This window comes from Macaca thibetana, chromosome 12, assembly GCF_024542745.1.
Source record: "Macaca thibetana thibetana isolate TM-01 chromosome 12, ASM2454274v1, whole genome shotgun sequence".
Taxonomy (NCBI): domain Eukaryota; kingdom Metazoa; phylum Chordata; class Mammalia; order Primates; family Cercopithecidae; genus Macaca; species Macaca thibetana.
This window is the reverse complement of record NC_065589.1, coordinates 83,339,315-83,358,103: the sequence shown is the minus strand read 5'-3', so window position 1 is coordinate 83,358,103 and position 18,789 is coordinate 83,339,315. Positions and strand designations below refer to the sequence as shown.

General features: G+C 36.3%; 1 protein-coding gene across 26 annotated transcripts in view; it reads right to left on the bottom strand.

The window, feature by feature from the left end:
- BAZ2B (bromodomain adjacent to zinc finger domain 2B) overlaps positions 1-18,789 on the bottom strand; it is a 413,832-nt gene that overhangs the window by 364,319 nt on the left and 30,724 nt on the right. For all 26 annotated transcript variants that reach the window (XM_050752835.1, XM_050752834.1, XM_050752839.1 and 23 more), the window contains exon 3: positions 8,397-8,499. The gene's annotated coding sequence lies outside the window, so the exon portion shown is untranslated. The remainder of the gene's footprint in view (positions 1-8,396; positions 8,500-18,789) is intronic.

The following is an 18,789-nucleotide window of genomic DNA, read 5'->3' as shown; positions in this document are numbered from 1 at the left end:
CATCCTCCCCTATATATTGAGACAGAGTCTCACTCTGTTGCCCAGGCTGGCACAATTTCAGCTCACTGCAACCTCCACCTTCCCTGTTCAAACAATTCCCCTGCCTCAGCCTCCTGAGTAGCTGGGATTACAGTCGTGCACCTCCACACCCAGCTAATTTTTATATTTGTAGTAGGCATAGGGTTTTACCATGTTGGTCAGGCTGGTCTCGAATTCCTGACCTTAAGAGATCCACCCGCCTCGGCCTCCCAAAGTGCTAGGATTACAGGCGTGAGCCACCGAGCCTGGCCACCAATATTTATTTTTAAAATAGCATTATTAAAATATAATTGATATACAAAATACACATATGTACAGTATACAATTTGATAATTTTTGACTTATGAATATACTTGTGAAACAGTACCATAATCAAGATAGTGAATATATTCATCACTCCAAAAAGTTTTTTCATCCTTTTTGTAATCCTTTCTCCCTCCCTACTCCCCTTCTTCCTATCCCCAGGCAACTAACAATCTATTTCTTGCCACTAGAGGTTTGTCTATTTTGTTTAGAGTTTTACATAAATGAAATCATATAGTATATATTCCCTTTTTGTGTGGGTTAATTCACTTAGAAAAATTACTTTCAGCTTCAGCCATATTGTAATATGTGAATAGTTCATCTTTCTATATGGCTGAGTAGTATTCCATTGTATGGATATACTACAGTTTCTCTATTCATTAACCTGTTGATGGACATTTCAGATGTTTCCAATTTGGGGGCTGTTACAAATAAAGCTGTTAGGTATATTCTAGTTCAAGGGTCTGTATGGCCATATCCTCTTTTTCTCTTGGGCAAATTCCCAAGAAGAGTGAATGAATCATGTGGTTGGTTTTTGTTCAGCTTTTTAAGCTTTTTAAAGCCAAACTGTTTTCCTACGCAGTTTTACAATTTTATATTCCCACACATAGGGTTCTAATTCCTCTACAACCATGTCAAAACCCAGTGCAGTCCGTTTTAAAAGTTTTATTCCATCTATTTGATGTGTAGTGATATCTCAATGTGTGAGTATATGTTTGTATATGTGTTTTATTGTGTAAATTCCCATAATATAAAATTAACCATTTTAAAGGCAACAATTCAGTGGCATTTAGTACATTCACAATGTTGTAAAACCATCGTCTTTTTTTTTTTAATTAATTGAGACAAGGTCTCAGTATACTGCTAAGGTTGGTCTTGAACTCTTGGGCTCAAGCGGTACTCCTGTCTCCACCTCCCAAACTGCTAGGACTACAGGAGTAAGCCATCGTGCCTGGCCAACAATCTTATCTAATTGCAAAAGATTTTCATTACTCCCTGACCATCCCCCACCCAAAATAACCCAGGCCCATGAAACAGGTATTCCCTGGCCACTGGCAACCACCAATCTGCTGTCTCTCTCTGGATTTACCTATTCTGGATATTGCATACAAATGGAATCATACAACATGTGGCCTTGTGTATTTGGTTGCTTTCACTTGGCATGATATCAAGGCTCATCTGCACTGTAGCATATGTACCACTATTCCTTTTTGTTGGCCAAAAATAATATTCCATTGGATAGATTACACCACAATTTGCTTATTGATCTGTTGATGGACATTTAGTTCTTTCCACCTTTTGGCAATTGTATAATGGTACTACTATAAACATTCATGCATGATATCTGTTTTTAATTATTTAAGGTATATACCTAAGTGGAGAATTTTTTGGTTATATGGTATTTCTATGTTTAACTCTTTCATGTACTGCCAAACTGTTTTCCACACCGTGGCTGAACCACTTTACATACCTACCAGCACCATATGAGAGGTTCCAATATTTCCACATTCTCACTGATTCTTGTTTCTTACTTTTGTTTGTTTTGTTTTGTTTCCTTTTTGAGATGAAGTCTTGCTGTTGGCTAGGCTGGAGTGCAATGGCGTGATCTCTGCTCACTGCAACCTCTGTCTCGTGGGCTCAAGTGAGTCTCCTACCTCAGCCTCCCGAGTAGCTGAGATTACAGGTGCCCACCACCATGCCTGGCTAATTTTTTTTGGGGGGGTATTTTTAATAGACATGGGGTTTCACCATGTTGGCCAGGCTGGCTTTGAACTCCTGACCTCACATGATCCACCTGCCTCAACCTCCCAAAGTGCTGGGATTATAGGAGTGAGCCACTGCGCCTAGCCCTTACTTTTGTTTTTTAAACAGCCATCCTAGTGGTTGTGAATTAGTATCTTATTGTCATTTTGATTTTCATTTCCCTGATGGCTAATGATGTTGAACATCATTTCATGTGCTTATAAACCATTTATATAACTTCTTTAGATAAATGTCTATTTTGATTTTTTGTCTATTTTTTAAAATAAGCTTTTTATTGAATTGTAAGTGGTCTTTATATATTCAAGATACAAGTTTCTTATCAAATATATAATTTGAAATATTTCTCCCATTCTATTGGTGGTCTTTTACCTTTTTGGTGGTGTCCCTAGAAGCATAAAAGTTTTAATATTGCCAAAGTCTAATTTATCTATTTTTCTTTTTTTTTTTTTTTTTGAGACAGAGTCTCACTCTGTCAGCCAGGCTGGAGTACAGCGGCATGATCTCAGCTCACTGCAACCTCCACCTCCTGGGCTCAAGCAATTCTCCTGCCTCAGCCTCCTGAGTAGCTGGGAATATAGGCGTGTGCCACTACGCCCAGCTAATTTTTTGTGTTTTTAGTAGAGATGTGGTTTCACTATGTTGGTCAGGCTGGTCTCAAACTCCTGACCTCAGGTGATCCTCCCGCCTTGGCCTCCCAAAGTGCTGGGATTACAGGTGTGAGCCACCATGCACGGCCTGTTGCCAGCCTGTGTGTGTGTTTTTTCTTTTTTGAGATGGAGTCACACTCTGTCACCCAGGCTGGAATGCAATGGTGTGGTCTCGGCTCACTGCAACCTCTGCCTCCCGGGTTCAAGCAATTCTCCTGCCTCAGCTTCCCGAGCAGCTAGTATTACAGGCACATGCCACCACATCGGCTATTTTTTGTATCTTTGGTAGAGACGGGGTTTCACTATGTTGGCCAGGCTGGTCTCGAACTCCTGACCTCATGATCTGCTTGCCTTGGCCTCCCAAAATGCTGGGATTACAGGCGTGAGCCACCGCACCCAGCTGCCTGTTACTAACTTTTAAGAAACTGTCAAACCGTTTTCTAAGGTGGATTACCATTTTACATGTCCACCATCAGTGTTTGCAAATTCTAGTTGGTGTACGTCCTAAACAGCATTCCATATGGACATCTTTTTTAGTTTTAACAATTGTAATGTGTGTGAAATGGGTGTTTTTGGTTTTAATTTGCATTTCCCTGTTGACTAATGATGTTGGGCATAATTTCATGTGTTTATTTTCACATTCACTTATCTTTTTATGATGTACCTAGGCAAAACTTTTGTTCATTTGTTAAATGGGTCACTTTCTTCTTGTTAGTGAGTTGTAAAAGTTCTGTTAATATCCTGCAAGCAAGTCCCAGTCCTTTGATATATATTTACAATATTGTTCCTCCATGCATTCACTGCATTTTCATTTTATTAAGTGTGTTTCCAAAGAGCAAAAAATTTAAATTTTGATCTTTAAAAAAAGGCCAATTTATTATATTTTCTTTTATGATTCACTTTTTTTTTTTTTTTTTTGAGACAGTGTCTCGCTCTGTTGCCCAGGCTAGAGTGCAATGGCACAATCTTGGCTCACTGCAATCTCTGCCTCACTGGCTCAGGGGATCTTCCAACCTCAGCCTTCCAAGTAGCTGGGACTACAAAGGCATGCCACCACGCCTAGCTAAATTTTTGTATTTTTTGTAAAGATGGGGTTTCACCATGTTGCCCAGGCTGGTTTCAAACTCCTGGGCTCAAGTGATCCACCGACCTCAGCCTCCAAAGTGCTGGGATTACAGGCATGCGCCACCATACCCAGCTGATTCATACTTTTAAAATACTAAGAACAGGCCAGATGTGGTAATCCTAGCATTTAGGAGGCCAAAGTGGGTGGATTACTTGATGTCAGGAGTTCGAGACCAGCCTGGCCAACACAGCAAAACCCCGTCTCTACTAAAATGCAAAAATTAGCCGGGTGTGGTGGCGCATGCCTGTAATCCCAGCTACTTGGGAGGCAGAGGCAGGAGAATTGCTTGAATTCGGGAGGCGGAGGTTGCAGTGAGCCAAGATCAGGCCACTGCACTCCAGCCTGGGCAACAGAGCAAAGACTCCATCTGCAAACAAAACAAAACAAAACACACATGGACACAGAGAGGGGAACATCACATACTGGGGCCTGGTGGGGGTTGGGGGGCAAGGGGAGGGATAGCATTAGGAGAAATACCTAATGCACGTGGGGCTTAAAACCTAGATGACGGGTTGATGAGTACAGCAAACCACCATGGCACATATATACTTATATAACAAATCTGCACGTTCTGTACATGTATCCCATAACTTAAAGTATAATAAAAAAATTAAAAATAAAACTAAGAAAAATTTTCCCATTTCTAGATTGCAAAGATTTTTCTCCTGGTCTGTTTTTTTTTTTTTTTCTTCTCAGCGATTTACAGTGTGAGGCTTTAGGTTTAAGTTTATAGTTCATTTTGAGTTTTTTTTCTTCAATATAAGATGGAATTAATAATAATTTCTCCCCCATTTTGGCAGTCAATTATATCAACATTTTATTGAAAGGACTCTCCAGCCAGGCATGGTGGCTAACACCCATAATCCCAGCACTTTGGAAGGCCAAGCCAGGTGGATCACTTGAGGCCAGGAGTTTGAGACCAGCCTGGCCAACACGGTGAAACCTCATCTCTATTAAAAATGCAAAAATTAGCCAGGCATAGTGGCACCTGCCTGTAATCCAAGCTACTCAGGAGTCTGAGGCACGAGAATTGCTTGAACCCAGGAGGCGGAAGTTGCAGTGATGTAAGACTGTGCCACTGCATTGCAGCCTGGGTGACAGAGTGTGACTGTTTCAAAAATAAATAAATAAAAGACTCTATTCCCTCACTAAATTATCTCGGCATCCTTGGTGAAAATCAGTTAATTATATATGTGTGTGCCAGGCCTATTTTAAGATTGGATTCTGTTCCATTGTTCCACGGGCCTTTCATTTTGTCAATAACAAATAGTTATGATTATAACGTGAAGTCTTGAAATCTGGATAGGTTCTCCAATTTTATCATTTTAAAAGTAGGATTGTCTATCATTGCTTGTTTGCTTTTGTGCATTTTCACATTGATTTTACCATCAGCTTTTCATATTCTCTCAAAATGGTCTACTAAAATTTTAATTGAAATTATATTAGTTTTATTAATCAATTTCATTAGAAGCAACATGTCAACAATCTTGAGTGCTGTAATTCATGAACATGGTATATCTATTAAATTCAGTCATTTAAAAATTCTCTCATCAGTGTTTTATAGTATTCTGGGTAGAGACTGTAGATGTATTTTGTTATATTTATTCCTATTATTCTTTTGATGAAGTTTTAAAAAAATACCAATTGTTTGCTACTAGTATATAAAATATTCAACTCACTTTATATTAACCTTATATTCTTCAACATTGTTAATTCATTCATTTGTTCTAGTAGTTGCTTTTGCAGAGGGACTGTTTACTTTGTCCTTTAGGATCTTTATACACATTATTGCTGTTATTCTTTTGCCCTAATGCAATGTCTACAGCATTTGTTACAATGTTAAATATAAATGGTGAAAGAGGTCATTAGGTCATTCTTTCCATGTTTTTTTTTTATTTTATTTTATTTTTTTTTTGGAGACGGAGTCTCTGTCGCCCAGGCTGGAGTGCGGTGGCGCGATATAGGCGCACTGCAAGCTCCGCCTCCCGGGTTCACGCCATTCTCCTGCCTCAGCCTTCCGAGTAGCTGGGACGACAGGCGCCCGCCACAGCGCCTGGCTAAAATTTTGTATTTTTAGTACAGAGGGTTTCACCATGGTCTTGATCTCCTGACTTCGTGATCTGCCTGCCTCGGCCTCCCAAACTGCTAGGATTACAGGCGTGAGCCACCGCGCCCGGCCCATTCTTTCCATGTTTCTAATCCTTGGGGTAATATATTCCATCTTTCACTGCTATGTATGATGTTAATTGGGGGTTTTCCAGTATATACCCCTTTTCAGGTTAAGAAGTTCGCTATTATTCCAAGTTTACTGAGTTTATATAATGAATGCATGTTTAATTTTGTCTATTGCTTTCTCTTTTATCTCAATCATTTAGGTAGGTACATGTTTATTTTGTTTTTCTTTTCAAATAATCAGATACTGGTTTTGTCAGTTTTCTCTCATCTGTTTTTTGGGTGATGGGTTTCTGTTCTTATCTTTATTCCTTCTTCCTTCTACTTAGTTTAGGTTCAATTTGCTTTTCCTAGTCTAGCTTCTTAAAATCTCAGGTCATTAATTTTAGAGCTTTGTTTTCTAATTTAAGAAATTGAAATGGGCTCACACCTGTAATCCCAGCATTTAGGGAGGCCGAGGCAGGCTGATCACTTGAGGTCAGGAATTTGAGACCAGCCTGTCCAACATGGCGAAACCCCATCTCTACTAAAAATGCAAAAATTAGCTGGGCGTGGTGGTGCATGCCTGTGATTCAGGCTACTCGGGAGGCTGAGGCAGGAGAATTGCTTGAACCTGGGAGGCGGAGGTTGCAATAAGCTGAGATCATGCCACTTCATTCCAATCTGGGCAACAGAGCAAGAGACTCCGTCTCAAATAAAAAAAAGAAAAAAAAAAAAAAAAAGAAATTGAAGCTATGTCACCCTTTAAGCACTGCTTTATCTACATTCCTCAAATTTTGATCTGTTGTATTCTCATTATCACTCCCTTCAAAGTATTTTCTAATTTCCTTTTTGCTTTCTTCTTTGTCCTATTTTTTATTTGGTGGGGGTGTTAAGTTTCAAAATATTTGGTATTTTCCTATCTTGTCACTGATTTTTAATTCTGTTGTGGTAAGAGAACAAACTGCATAATTTCATTCCTTTTAAATTTGTTGTTTTGTTTTATTGTCTATCATATGGTCTCTCTTTGAGAATATACCATGTGAACCCCCAAAAAATACGTATTTAGCAGTTATTTAGGTATAGTATTCCAAATGTATCCATTAGATCAAATCGGTTCAAATCTTCTATGTCTTTACAGATTATTTTTTTTAGTTGTTCTATCAATTACTGAGAAGGAGGTGTTAAAATCTTCTACCATGATCTCAATTTCTGCTTCATGTATGTTTAAGTTGCTGTTACACAGGCATCTGTGATTATGTTTTCTCAAATTGTGCCTTTTATCATGATGAAATATCACTCTTTACCTCCGATAATACTCTCAATCTTAAAAGCGATTTCATCTGATGTTAATATAGGTGCTTCCTCTTTTTATGCTGTTTACCTGGTATAGTTTTGTCTATTCATTTACTTCCAACATATTTGTATTTTTAGGCCTAAGATAAATCTTTTGTAGGAAGTATAGTTTGTTCTTTCATTTATATCTGCTCTAACAATCTACCTTTACAGTTTAGTATTTAGATGTTTAATATTTAATGTGATTATTGTTATCACTGAATTTCATTTAATAATTTTATTACTTGGCTCTATTATCTCTATGTGCTGTTGCAGTAGTTCCTGTTGTTCTTTCTTTCCTCTTTTTTTTTTTTTTTGAGATTGAGTCTTGCTCTGTCACCCAGGCTGGCGTGCAGTGGTGTGACCTCGGCTCACTGCAACCTCTGCCTCCCGGGTTCAAGTGATTCTCCTGCCTCAGCCTCCCGAGTAGCTGGGATTACAGGCATGCACCACCATGCCTGGCTAATTTTTGTATATTCATTAGAGATGGGGTTTTACTGTGTTGTCCAGGCTGGTCTCAAACTCCTGACCTCAAGTGATCCACCCGCCTCGGCCTCCCAAAGTGCTGGAATGACAGGCGTGAGCTACCTCTTTTCTACTTTTAAGAAAGATAATTTAAATACTCCTTAGTATGGCATTTTAACAATTCTATTGGCTCAGGAACTGTACCTCTTTGTATTTTATTTTTAGCGATTTCTGTAAGGATCACAATATACATCTCTAATCTTTCAGAGTTCAAGCAGAACACTATATCTCTTCTCTTCATGTAAAATATATACACCTTGGAAGCATATAGGTCCCTTTAATCACCTGCCCCCTTGCCACATACCATACATTGTTATAGTTTTATGTATTTTATAGTAGTCGTATAAATTACTTTTATTGTATATTAACAATGTAAATATGTATTAATCTACATACACTGAAAACTCCAAAACTCCAATGTTATAATTTTGTTTTAAATACCCAAAGGTCATTTTAAAGGACTTAAGAGGATAAAAATAGTCTTTTATTTTTATCCAGATATTTACCATTTCTGATGTTCTTCATTTGCTCCTGAAGATCCAAGTTTTCTCTTAGTATCATTTCCTGTTCACTTGAAGAACTTCCATTATCATTTCTTGTAGTATAGGTCTGCTGGAGACAAATTTCTCTTAGTTTCCCATTTGTAAAATTGTCTTAATTTTGCCATCATTTCTGAAGGATACTTCCACTGGACACAGAATTCTGGAATGACTGATTTATTGTTTCAGGTTTTAAGATGATTTATACTGTCTTCTGGCCTCTACGTTTCCTGACGAAAAAATGTTGGTCTTCAAATTATTGTTCTTTGGTATGTAAAGCAAACATTTCTCTGTCTGCTTTCATAATTTTTTCTTTATCTTAGGTTTCAGATTATAAGTGTGTCTAGGCCTGCTTTTCTAAGAATAGTACTCATGGTTCTAAACTGCACCTCAATATGCCTCATCCCTTGATTGTGTCAGGTCAAATATATTGATCCTTTAAATCTGGCCCTCCCTTACTATCTTCACTCATAAGCTGTCAAGGTTGATGTTCAGAACTGCTGACTTACTGGTTAATGTTTTATAATTCATTTGGGTCACTGGAGCTCCTTGCAATACTTTTGTTCTCCCAAAGAACCATTTCAAATAAAAAAAAAAAATGCATGCAAGGGTGATATACATTAAGATAGAAAATAATTGGTAGCTATACAGGACATAAATAATTAATTCTTTCTAGAAGGTACTACCTCAAATACTTTTAAAAGTGAACCCAGAGAGGCAATGTTTTTAAAATGAGTTTAAATATAAATATCTCAATTTTAAAAATAAGAGATCAGGTACAACAGTTATTTATTGGGATGATTTCACCAATTAGACAAAAAATAATAATTGTCCCATCCTGCTGAAGTTTTCAGAGGCCTGGTCAGTCAATAAATATGAACTCTTTCTGCTCAGGAATACTCAGTATATTGGTCAAACTAGCAGAAATAGTTTACGTATTCTTAGTAAATAATCTGATATATTTATATAATGAAGACCAAACACTAGAGATGCTCAAGCTAATGGCCTTTCAGATTTGGATAGCATGTTGTTTTTCCCTCTAATGGCCACTTCTCATGGATATATAATTTTTAATCATATCAACAAATTCCTTTATAAAACAACTAATCCTAACTGTATGTAATATTGTTCCACAACTCTTAGAATAGTTCTCTTGGGAGCCGCTCAAGAATACAACCATGTTGTCAAACTTTAGCGTGACTTGAAAATTCTTCACCTCATTTTCATCCCAGAAACATTTTGCTTCTTTTTTCCTTTGTGTACATATTGTTATGTTATATTAGGCATTATTATTTCATTTTCCATATAAACATTCTAAACTTTTATATAAAGTTTATGTTAGGCATTACTATTTCATTTTCCATATAAACATTCTAAACTTTTGTATAAGATGTAAGAATAGTTTTCTAGTTGCAACAAAATAATAATTTTGCTTTAGAATATAAGCCTGCTTATAATCAACTGAGACAATTAGGATTTATGGTACACATTTCAAAAATGTTGAAGAGGAAGTGGTATTAACAACCATGAATGTATTTAAGGATTTTATTTTAGCTAATTTATACCAGTCAGTCGCATAAACACACAGATTGTAATGTTTTAGTTGTTAAATCCAATGGATCTCACCCACATAAACGATGTTCAACAATGGCCAATATTGTCTTTTTCTTCCCCATAAATCTCCCAAGTTGGAAAGATAAAAAGAAGAAGACAAAACTATGCAATTTTCATGAAAATAGAAAGTAAACAACACCACATCCTGTACAGAATCCTGGGGCCTTAGAATCTTCATGGAAATACAGTTGCCAGTGATGCTAACCAGAGTGAAGGTTTTTCCAGATATAAGCAGCATCCACTTTATACTTTTGGAGAGAGGGAGGTATTATGGCTTCCTGACTCCTCCTCCTGAATAGACAGAAGACCAGTGAGGAAGAATAAGATTTTAAAAACGGACAAGTATAGATTTAGAAATTTAGTATGCAGTAAAGGGCTTATCTCAGAAGACTAGAGGAAAAATGGACTTTTAAATAAATAATGTTGGGATAACTAGATAGCTATTTGGAAAATGATATATCTGGATCAATTTTGCATACTATACATATGCATACACCCCAAGTAGACCTAAGTTCTAAATGTAAAGTATGAAATGATACCAAGAGTGAAAGAAAACATATATTAATTTCTTTATAACTTAGGTATTGAGAAAGACTTTATATAAATGACTCAAACTCCAGATTCATTAAAAGAAAATATTGACAAATCTGTTACATAAAAATGAAAAACTTCTGCATGGCAAAAAACATCGTAAGTAAAGTCCAAAGACAAATGATAAGCAGGGAGGAAATACTTGCAACATAAACTACAGGTAATAGGCTAATATTCCTAATATATAAAGAACTCTTAGATAACCAATTAAAAACTCTAAAATCCCAACAGAAAAACAGGCAAAAAAATTAAACAGATGATTCAGAAAAATAATATGAAATGGCTCTTAAACATATGAAAATACATTCAGCTTCACTTTCATGAGGCAAATGCAAATTAAAACTACACTAAGATACCATTTCTCACCTTTAGACCAGTAAAAACTCCAAAGTTTGACAATTACTCTGTTGGTGCAGCTGTGAGGAAATAGGAACTTAACCATTGCTGGCAGGATATAAAATACTATAATCTCTATAGGGAAGAATTTGGCAATGTCAAACAAAACTACAAAGGTGTTTATCCTTCGATTTAACAATTCAATTTCTGGAATTTACCCTGACTATACAACTCTAAATGTATAAAAATATGTATGTACAAAGTGATGAATTGCAGCATTATTTGTAATTGCAAAACACAGGAAAAACACATAAATGCTTTTACATTAGTATTTTAAACTACGGACACCCACACACTGTACATCACAAATTATGTAGCTGTAAAAAAAAAAAAAAGAAGACCTCTATGAACTGATAAAAATATATCCAGGATATATTAGCCAAAAATCAAATAAATCAAAACTATAAAAAAGTACATAGAGTAGCTGTCTTTTCTGAAAGACATAAGAAGAATATATAATTACATATGAAGATATACATATGTTCGCACACACACAGAATGAAAACCAAGAAGCAAAACAAACAAACAAACCCTCTAGAGGAATGACAACCAGAAATGAAAAAAACTAGTTATCTAAAGCAGGTGAGTGAAAGAGGGACAGAAGAGGGAATGACAGTTCATTGATTATATATTTTTGTACAGTTTTTATTTAAGAACATTTAAGAGTAAATGATATAATTAATTTTTTTTTTAATTTAAAAGAACAGGGACGTCAGATGCAGTGGCTGATACTTGTAATCCTAAGCACTTTGCAAGGCTGAGGTGGGCGGATTGCTTGAGCCAAGGAGTTCAAGACCAGCCTGGGCAATATGGTGAAACCTTGTCCCTACAAAAACAACCTGAGTGTGGTGGCATGTGCCTGTAGTCTCAGTTACTTGGGAGTCTGAGATAGGAGGATCAGCTGAGCCCACTAAGTGAGGGCAGCAGTAAGCTCCGTTGCACTCCAGCCTGGGCAACGAAGTGAGACCCTATCTCAGAAAAGAAAGAAAAGAAAAGAAAAGAAAAGAAAATTAAAGAAAAGAAAAGAGAAAAGAAAAGAAAAGAAAAGAAAAAGAAGGAAGGAAGGAAGGAAGGAAGGAAGGAAGGAAGGAAGGAAAGAAGGAAAGAAGGAAAGAAAGAAGGAGGGAAGGAAGGAAGGAAGGAAGGAAGGAAGGAAGGAAGGAAGGAAGGAAGGAAGGAAAGAAGGAAGGAAGGAGAGGGGAGGAGAGGAGGAGGAGAGGAGGAGAGGAGGAGAGGAGGAGAGGAGGAGAGGAGGAGAGGAGAGAGGACAGAGGACAGAGGAGAGGAGAAGGCTGGGTGCAGTGGCTCATGCCTGTATTCCCAGCACTTTGGGAGGTTGAGGTGGGCCAATCACTTCAGGTTGGGAGTTCGAGACCAGCCTAGCCAACATGGTGAAACTGTGTCTCTACTAAAAAATATAAAAATTAGCTGGGCATGGTGGCATGTGCCTGTAATCCCAGCTACTTGAGAGGCTGAGGCAAGAGAATCACTTGAACCTGGGAGGCGGAGGTTGCAGTGAGCTGAGATTGCGCCATTGCAGTCCAGCCTGGGCGACAAGAGTGAAGCTCCATCTTAAAAAAAAAAAAAAAAAAAAAAAGAATGGGGAAAACCTAAAGGTGAATACCTGAAGAAACAAATAAATATAAGGATTTTTGAATAAATAATACAGCCATGTAGAACAAGGAAAATAACTAATCCAAATAATTTCTGAATACAGTGTTTGAAGTATATACCTTTCACTGGAAAATAAAGAGAAATGCAAAAATTTCTTGAGCTCTACTTTAAAAGTCTATTGTTTGTAATGACATTGGAGCAGCATTTTTGTATGATTTTGTCTTTGTTGCAGCATTAAGCAAATGAGTAAACATATAAAATGCTCTTGGGGAGCCAGAGTACCTCACTGGCAGAGAAGGAACACACAAATACAGAACTGGGGAAGACAAGACAGAATCCTCTCATTTTAGACTGGAATAAGACTTATTATAAGCTGGCACAGTGGCTCTTGCTTGTAATCCTAGCACTTTGGGAAGCCTAGGTGACAGAATCACTTGAGGCCAGGAATTTGAGACTGTCTCTATTATAATAAGTAAATTAAAGAGGCAATAAAATATTACATATTTTTAAAGTTATCAACACATCACACTTCTTCAGTTTAAAAAAAAGGCACAACAGAATACAATTTAACAAATGTTAAATGAGCCTATTAACTGTAAAAATCCTCTGATTCCTGAATCATAGATAGGAAAAATTTGTATACTTTAGTGAAAGTATTCACTATTTCTGGTGAAGATAGGATATGAGGGAATAAGTTTAAGGTAAAAATGTGATAGCAATGTATGTAGAGCTTTATAAAGGGAAACCTCTCCAGTTATAGAATTGTGAAACCCAAGAAAGACAATCTGAAGAAATATTAACAAAACAGATCAATTTTTTTTGGAGATAAAGTACAATTTTATCTAAAATAATGTACAGAAAATTATTCTCCAGATTTCCCCAACTGATTTCATAATTATCTACCTATTTTCATATTTCCCCATATATCACCTCTTTAGAGAATATAATGAAATCCCAGCTTTTCTATCTGAAAGGTTTCAATTACCTTTCTTTTTTTTTTTTTTTTTTTTTTTTTTTTTTTTTTTTTTTTTTTTGAGACCGAGTCTCACTCTGTCACCCAGGCTGGAATGTAGTGGCATGATCCTAGCTCACTGCAACCTCCATCTCACAGGCTTAAGCTAAATCCTCCCACCTCAGCCTCCCAAGTAACTGGGGATACAGGCGCACCCCAGTACGTTCGGCTTTTTTTTTTTTTTGAGATGGAGTCTCACTCTGTCACCCAGGCTGGAGTGTAGTGGCGCGATCTAGGCTCACTGCAACCTCCGCCCCCTGGGTTCAGGTGATTCTCCTGCCTCAACCTCCCGAGTAGCTGGGATTACAGGCGCCTGCCACTGCACCCAGCTAATATTTGTATTTTTAATAGAGACAAGGTTTCACCATCTTGGCCAGGCTAGTCTTGAACTCCCGACCTCGTGATCCACCTGCCTCAGTCTCCCAAAGTGCTGGGATTACAGGCGTGAGCCACTGTGCCTGGCCTAGGCTATTTTTTTTTTTTTTTTAAGTACAGACGAGGTCTCGCTATGTTGCCCAGGCTGGTCTTGAACTCCTGAACTCCAGCAATCCTCCCACCTTAGCCTCCCAAACTGCTGGGATTACAGGTGTGATCCACCATGCCTGGCTTCAATTATCTTTTCTGAATAAGGTATCTTGTAAACTTACTGATATTAGTGGCTTGGTTCTTTGTGATACTTCACAACTATTTGTATATATGCACACACCACTATTCATGGTATTATATTTCTCCTAATGACAATAGTAAACCTTTACCATATTAAATTTTCTCATTCAAGTGGAAAAATTAAAACATATAGTCATTTTAAGCTGAGCACGCGGTGGGTGCCTATAGTCACAGCTACTTGGGAAGCTGAGGTGAGAGGACTGATTGAGCCCAGTGGTCCAAGTCCAGCCTGGGTAACACAGTGGTATCTAATGTGCGCGTACACACACACACACACACACACAGAGTTGTTTTAAAGTTGAATAATTCAAGGCAAATTCATAAAGACAGAAAGTAGATTAGAAGCTACCAGAGACTGGGTGCAATAGGGAGTTATTGCTAAATGGTTACAGAGTTTCTATTTGTGGTGATAAAAAAGTTTTGGAAACAGTGGATGGTTGCACAATAGTGTGAATGTATTTAATGCTACTGAGTTATAGGCTTAAAACGAGTAAAATGGTTAAATTTATGTTACATAAGTAACATATATATATATCACAATTTTTAAAAATTGAGTCGTCAATTAAAATAAAATTGTCAGCCCTTATTGGACAGAAGTCCTGTATTGTGCTGAAAGGGAATCTTCAACAGTGATAATGATGGATAAAGATTAAAGCTTATATAATTACCAACGAACACATATATTTGCTTGAAAAGTAATAAAATATAGTTACATGATAAAAATTCTCAAGAAAAAATTTGAACTCCTGAGAATACACAGCTTCCTTCATTTTAAAGATAAGAAAGAGGAAAAAGTCTACAAAAACAAAAAGCCTTGTCCTTTTCTAATATTTTTTTTCTAAACTCTTTAAAAGACTGAATACAACACAATGATATTTTGTTTCAAATCTTTGTTTTAAAGAAATCCTTAATATTTTGTGTAACTATGCTTTTGCTAATTATAGGTAGAAGACTTAAAATAATAAGTCATGAAATTAATATAAGTTTTTAAAGTATGTTTTAAAAGAGGCAAGTGATCATTCACTATTTTTTATGGTATCAAAGACAGGGGCAGAAAAACCCAGGAGAAAAAAATTGCACTGTGTCTTAAGTGCTACATTTTATTTCTAATTTTGTATCTATCATTAAACATCTGTGAGGACAAAATACACTTATAAAACAAATAATGCCACATATTGCAACAATGGAGAGTCATTCAAAGACAGTCATTTAAAGTCATTCATATTTGGGTTTCACAATATGCTATTTGAGCATAGAGGACTTCATTCTTAGTTCAGAAGCTTAATTTTCCCAAATGCAGATTACTGTAACATTTAGGAAGATAAAAACAAGTGGATTTGTTCTTTGTTTTCTTCCCTCTTTTCTGGGAATTACACTTAAAGCTGCACCAAGTTACTTCAGAGGACCAGAAACAGATGCTGTATTGTTTACATCCCCATCTAGTGGTCTTAAATTTCTGTTCTGCATAGTATTCAAAAAATAAATACTTAAAGATGAAAACTTAAAAAAAATTATCTGACAAAAATTAACACAAACCAAAACTTTACAGCTATGAGAAATACTATTATGTTACCTAGTCTCATGCTATTACAATTAGAATGGAATGGAATGGCAGAGACTATGTGAAGCCACTAGAAAAAACAAGGAGCATTTTTCTGGAGCATCTATTTTACGTAACGCTAAATAATTTAAAACATTTTGTGTTAATGCAAACATAGTCTGGAATAAAATGTTTTATTAGTATTTCAGTTTGAGAAGCACAGGGCACAAACTTCTCATTCCATTGAAAAAGAACCTAATAACTTGAGCAATTAAGTTACTTGATCAAGTTCCCTCAACCAGACCATAATAGAGCAGTATCAATAACACAGATATTTTATACTTTTTACATTACAAAATACAAATACTAAATACCAATCCCAAGTGTCTAATTGCAATATACTTTATTCTTTGCATATAGTTTCTTAGACATTTTATTCTAACTTCCAGAATTTCCTTTTTACTTCATATCACAGCACACTTACAACCTGTAAAGTGTGCTTCCTACACAGCACACTTATAACCTTATACTAATAGTACTATTTTCCATTCTAGTGGTGCATGCCTATAGTCCCAGCTACTCGAGAGGCTGAGATAGGTAGGACTGCTTGAGCCCAGGAGTTAGGGGCCAGCTGGGGTAATAGTGAGACCACCTTGTGTCAAAAAAAAAAAAGTATTATTCTACAATTTTTTCCTAAAATTGACTTAAAATTATGAAACTGATTTGATGGTGGGAGAGGTAAATAGTTCTGTAAACTTAAAAACATATACAGATTTATGTAACTACCACCACAATCAGGATACAGAACACTTCTATCACACACACCTCCAAAATCCCTTGTACTATTACTTTTGCAGTTTCACAATCCCTAACCCCTGATAACTACTGATCTGTTTTCTAACAATATATGTTTGTCTTGTCAAGAATAGCTTATAAATGGCATGATACAGAAGCAACCTTTCTGAGAATAGTTTCTATTCTGCATGACTTTGAGATTCACTACTCAAGATGTCGAATGTGGGTTCATTCCTTTTTTTTCTTCTGACTCTGTTAAAGGTGACATGCTTTTTTATTGCTGAGCAGCATTCCAGAGTATATTATATACTATGTGGTAGTATATAGAATAGTATAGTATAAAGTAAAATAGCAGAGTTTGTTTATATATTCAGCCATGGAAGAACATGTGGGTTGTTTTCTGTCTTAGGTGATTATGAATAAAATGGCCATAAGCGTTTGTATCTAGGTTCTCTTCTATTAAATAATTTTTAAATGTAGGTGATTTAACATTATAAGCCTTTCCTAATTCTGACCTTTATACAGAATGTGATATGAAAATGTAACTTCCATAAAAGTAATAATTTAAATAAATGCTTTCAATGCCTAAATTACTTCATCACTATTCAGGAATTGACATTAAGAAGACAGTTATTCATATTTATATACGAGAAAAGTGAAATAGGAAAATTAAACTTCTTTGAAACATGAGAATATATAATAATTTACTTAAAAACCTAGGAAGGAAATGCCAAATACTTGGGCCACTATTCCCTCTTTCTCTGCCCATGGCATACATCAAAAATCATTCAAAGTGCACTTTGCTTTGTTGATGCAGCCTCAATGCTCAATGCACAGTTCTAGGCAGTAATTACTACATAATCAGAGTTGGGACTCCCATTGCGATGAATTTTGTATCTCTGGCTTAGGAAAAATTATTCTCAATAAACTCTAACTTATAAAAATTATTTTCGCTTTAAGGAAAAAATTACGTTCTGTAACATTCTTAATCCTAGGCTTATTACGTTAATAATGTGTGATTTTTTTACAAGACTGAGCAAGAAAAACTGCTGGGGTAGTTCTGGACTGCCATCGGTTAGTACCAGAACAAAATCCAATGTGCACACGAGAAAAAAGTATAATCTTACAAAAAGGAAAGCAAGGACAAAGAGGAAAAGAAGATGAAGATTACAACCTGTTAAGAAATTGAAAAATCTTTTTTATTATCCACTGCGTTAAGCTAATTCTTTGAACTTTGTGTCTTGTACTTACTTGACAATAAATCTGTGCTTTTATGTCTTCATACTACCTATTTGTTAGATACCAGGGTTAGATTCTGATAGAATAAGTATATACATGGATTTATTTCCTATATTCCAAAATAGATTAAAATGTCAAATAAAATTTTAAAGTAGAAAACCAAAAGGTACAATCAGGTTCAAAGTCAAAACAAACATATGGACCAAAAACTGAAGAGTAATACAAATTAATGAATGGGTTGTTACCCTGGGCACGCTAGTCTCCAGTTCAAAAGCAGGCAGTGACAGCAGCTGAAAATTCAGCCTCTGTGGAGAAATGCTCACTAAATATGTTGTATGTGATAATAAGGGTTCAGAGACAGGCTCACTATTTGAAACTACAGGTAGCTGCAGGACAGGAATAATATGTATTCCTTGTATATATTCCTTATCCTTATTCCTGTCCTTTGCAGTAGGGGCTGTTACCCCCTATTGCAAAATAAGGCTACAAAATGTGCTACCAACCTATTGCCTGGGCTCCAGTTCTGTGGAGTTACATTGGCTCAGCAGACAGGAAGACAAAAATATAGCTCATGATCATGCCTGTCAGGATGAGCAGTATCCCTAAATAATATGACAGTGTAACAGCTCTGAAATGATGACACAAAACCCATTCATAGACTGGGGCAAGACTTGGGTAGAGGTAACCTCAAAATTGCTAGGGAGAGACTTCTGAGTATAGATCAAGAAGTAAAGGAGAAAGGGGGGAAAAGAAAAACTTTAAAATTTCCTTCTACTTAAAACGAGCCTGCTAAATTCCAATACCGTAAGTTTTACCATAAGAGAAATACCATATGTCTTACCATAAGAGAAAATCTCATGGTAAAATTTACCGTAAGAGAAAATTACCATAAG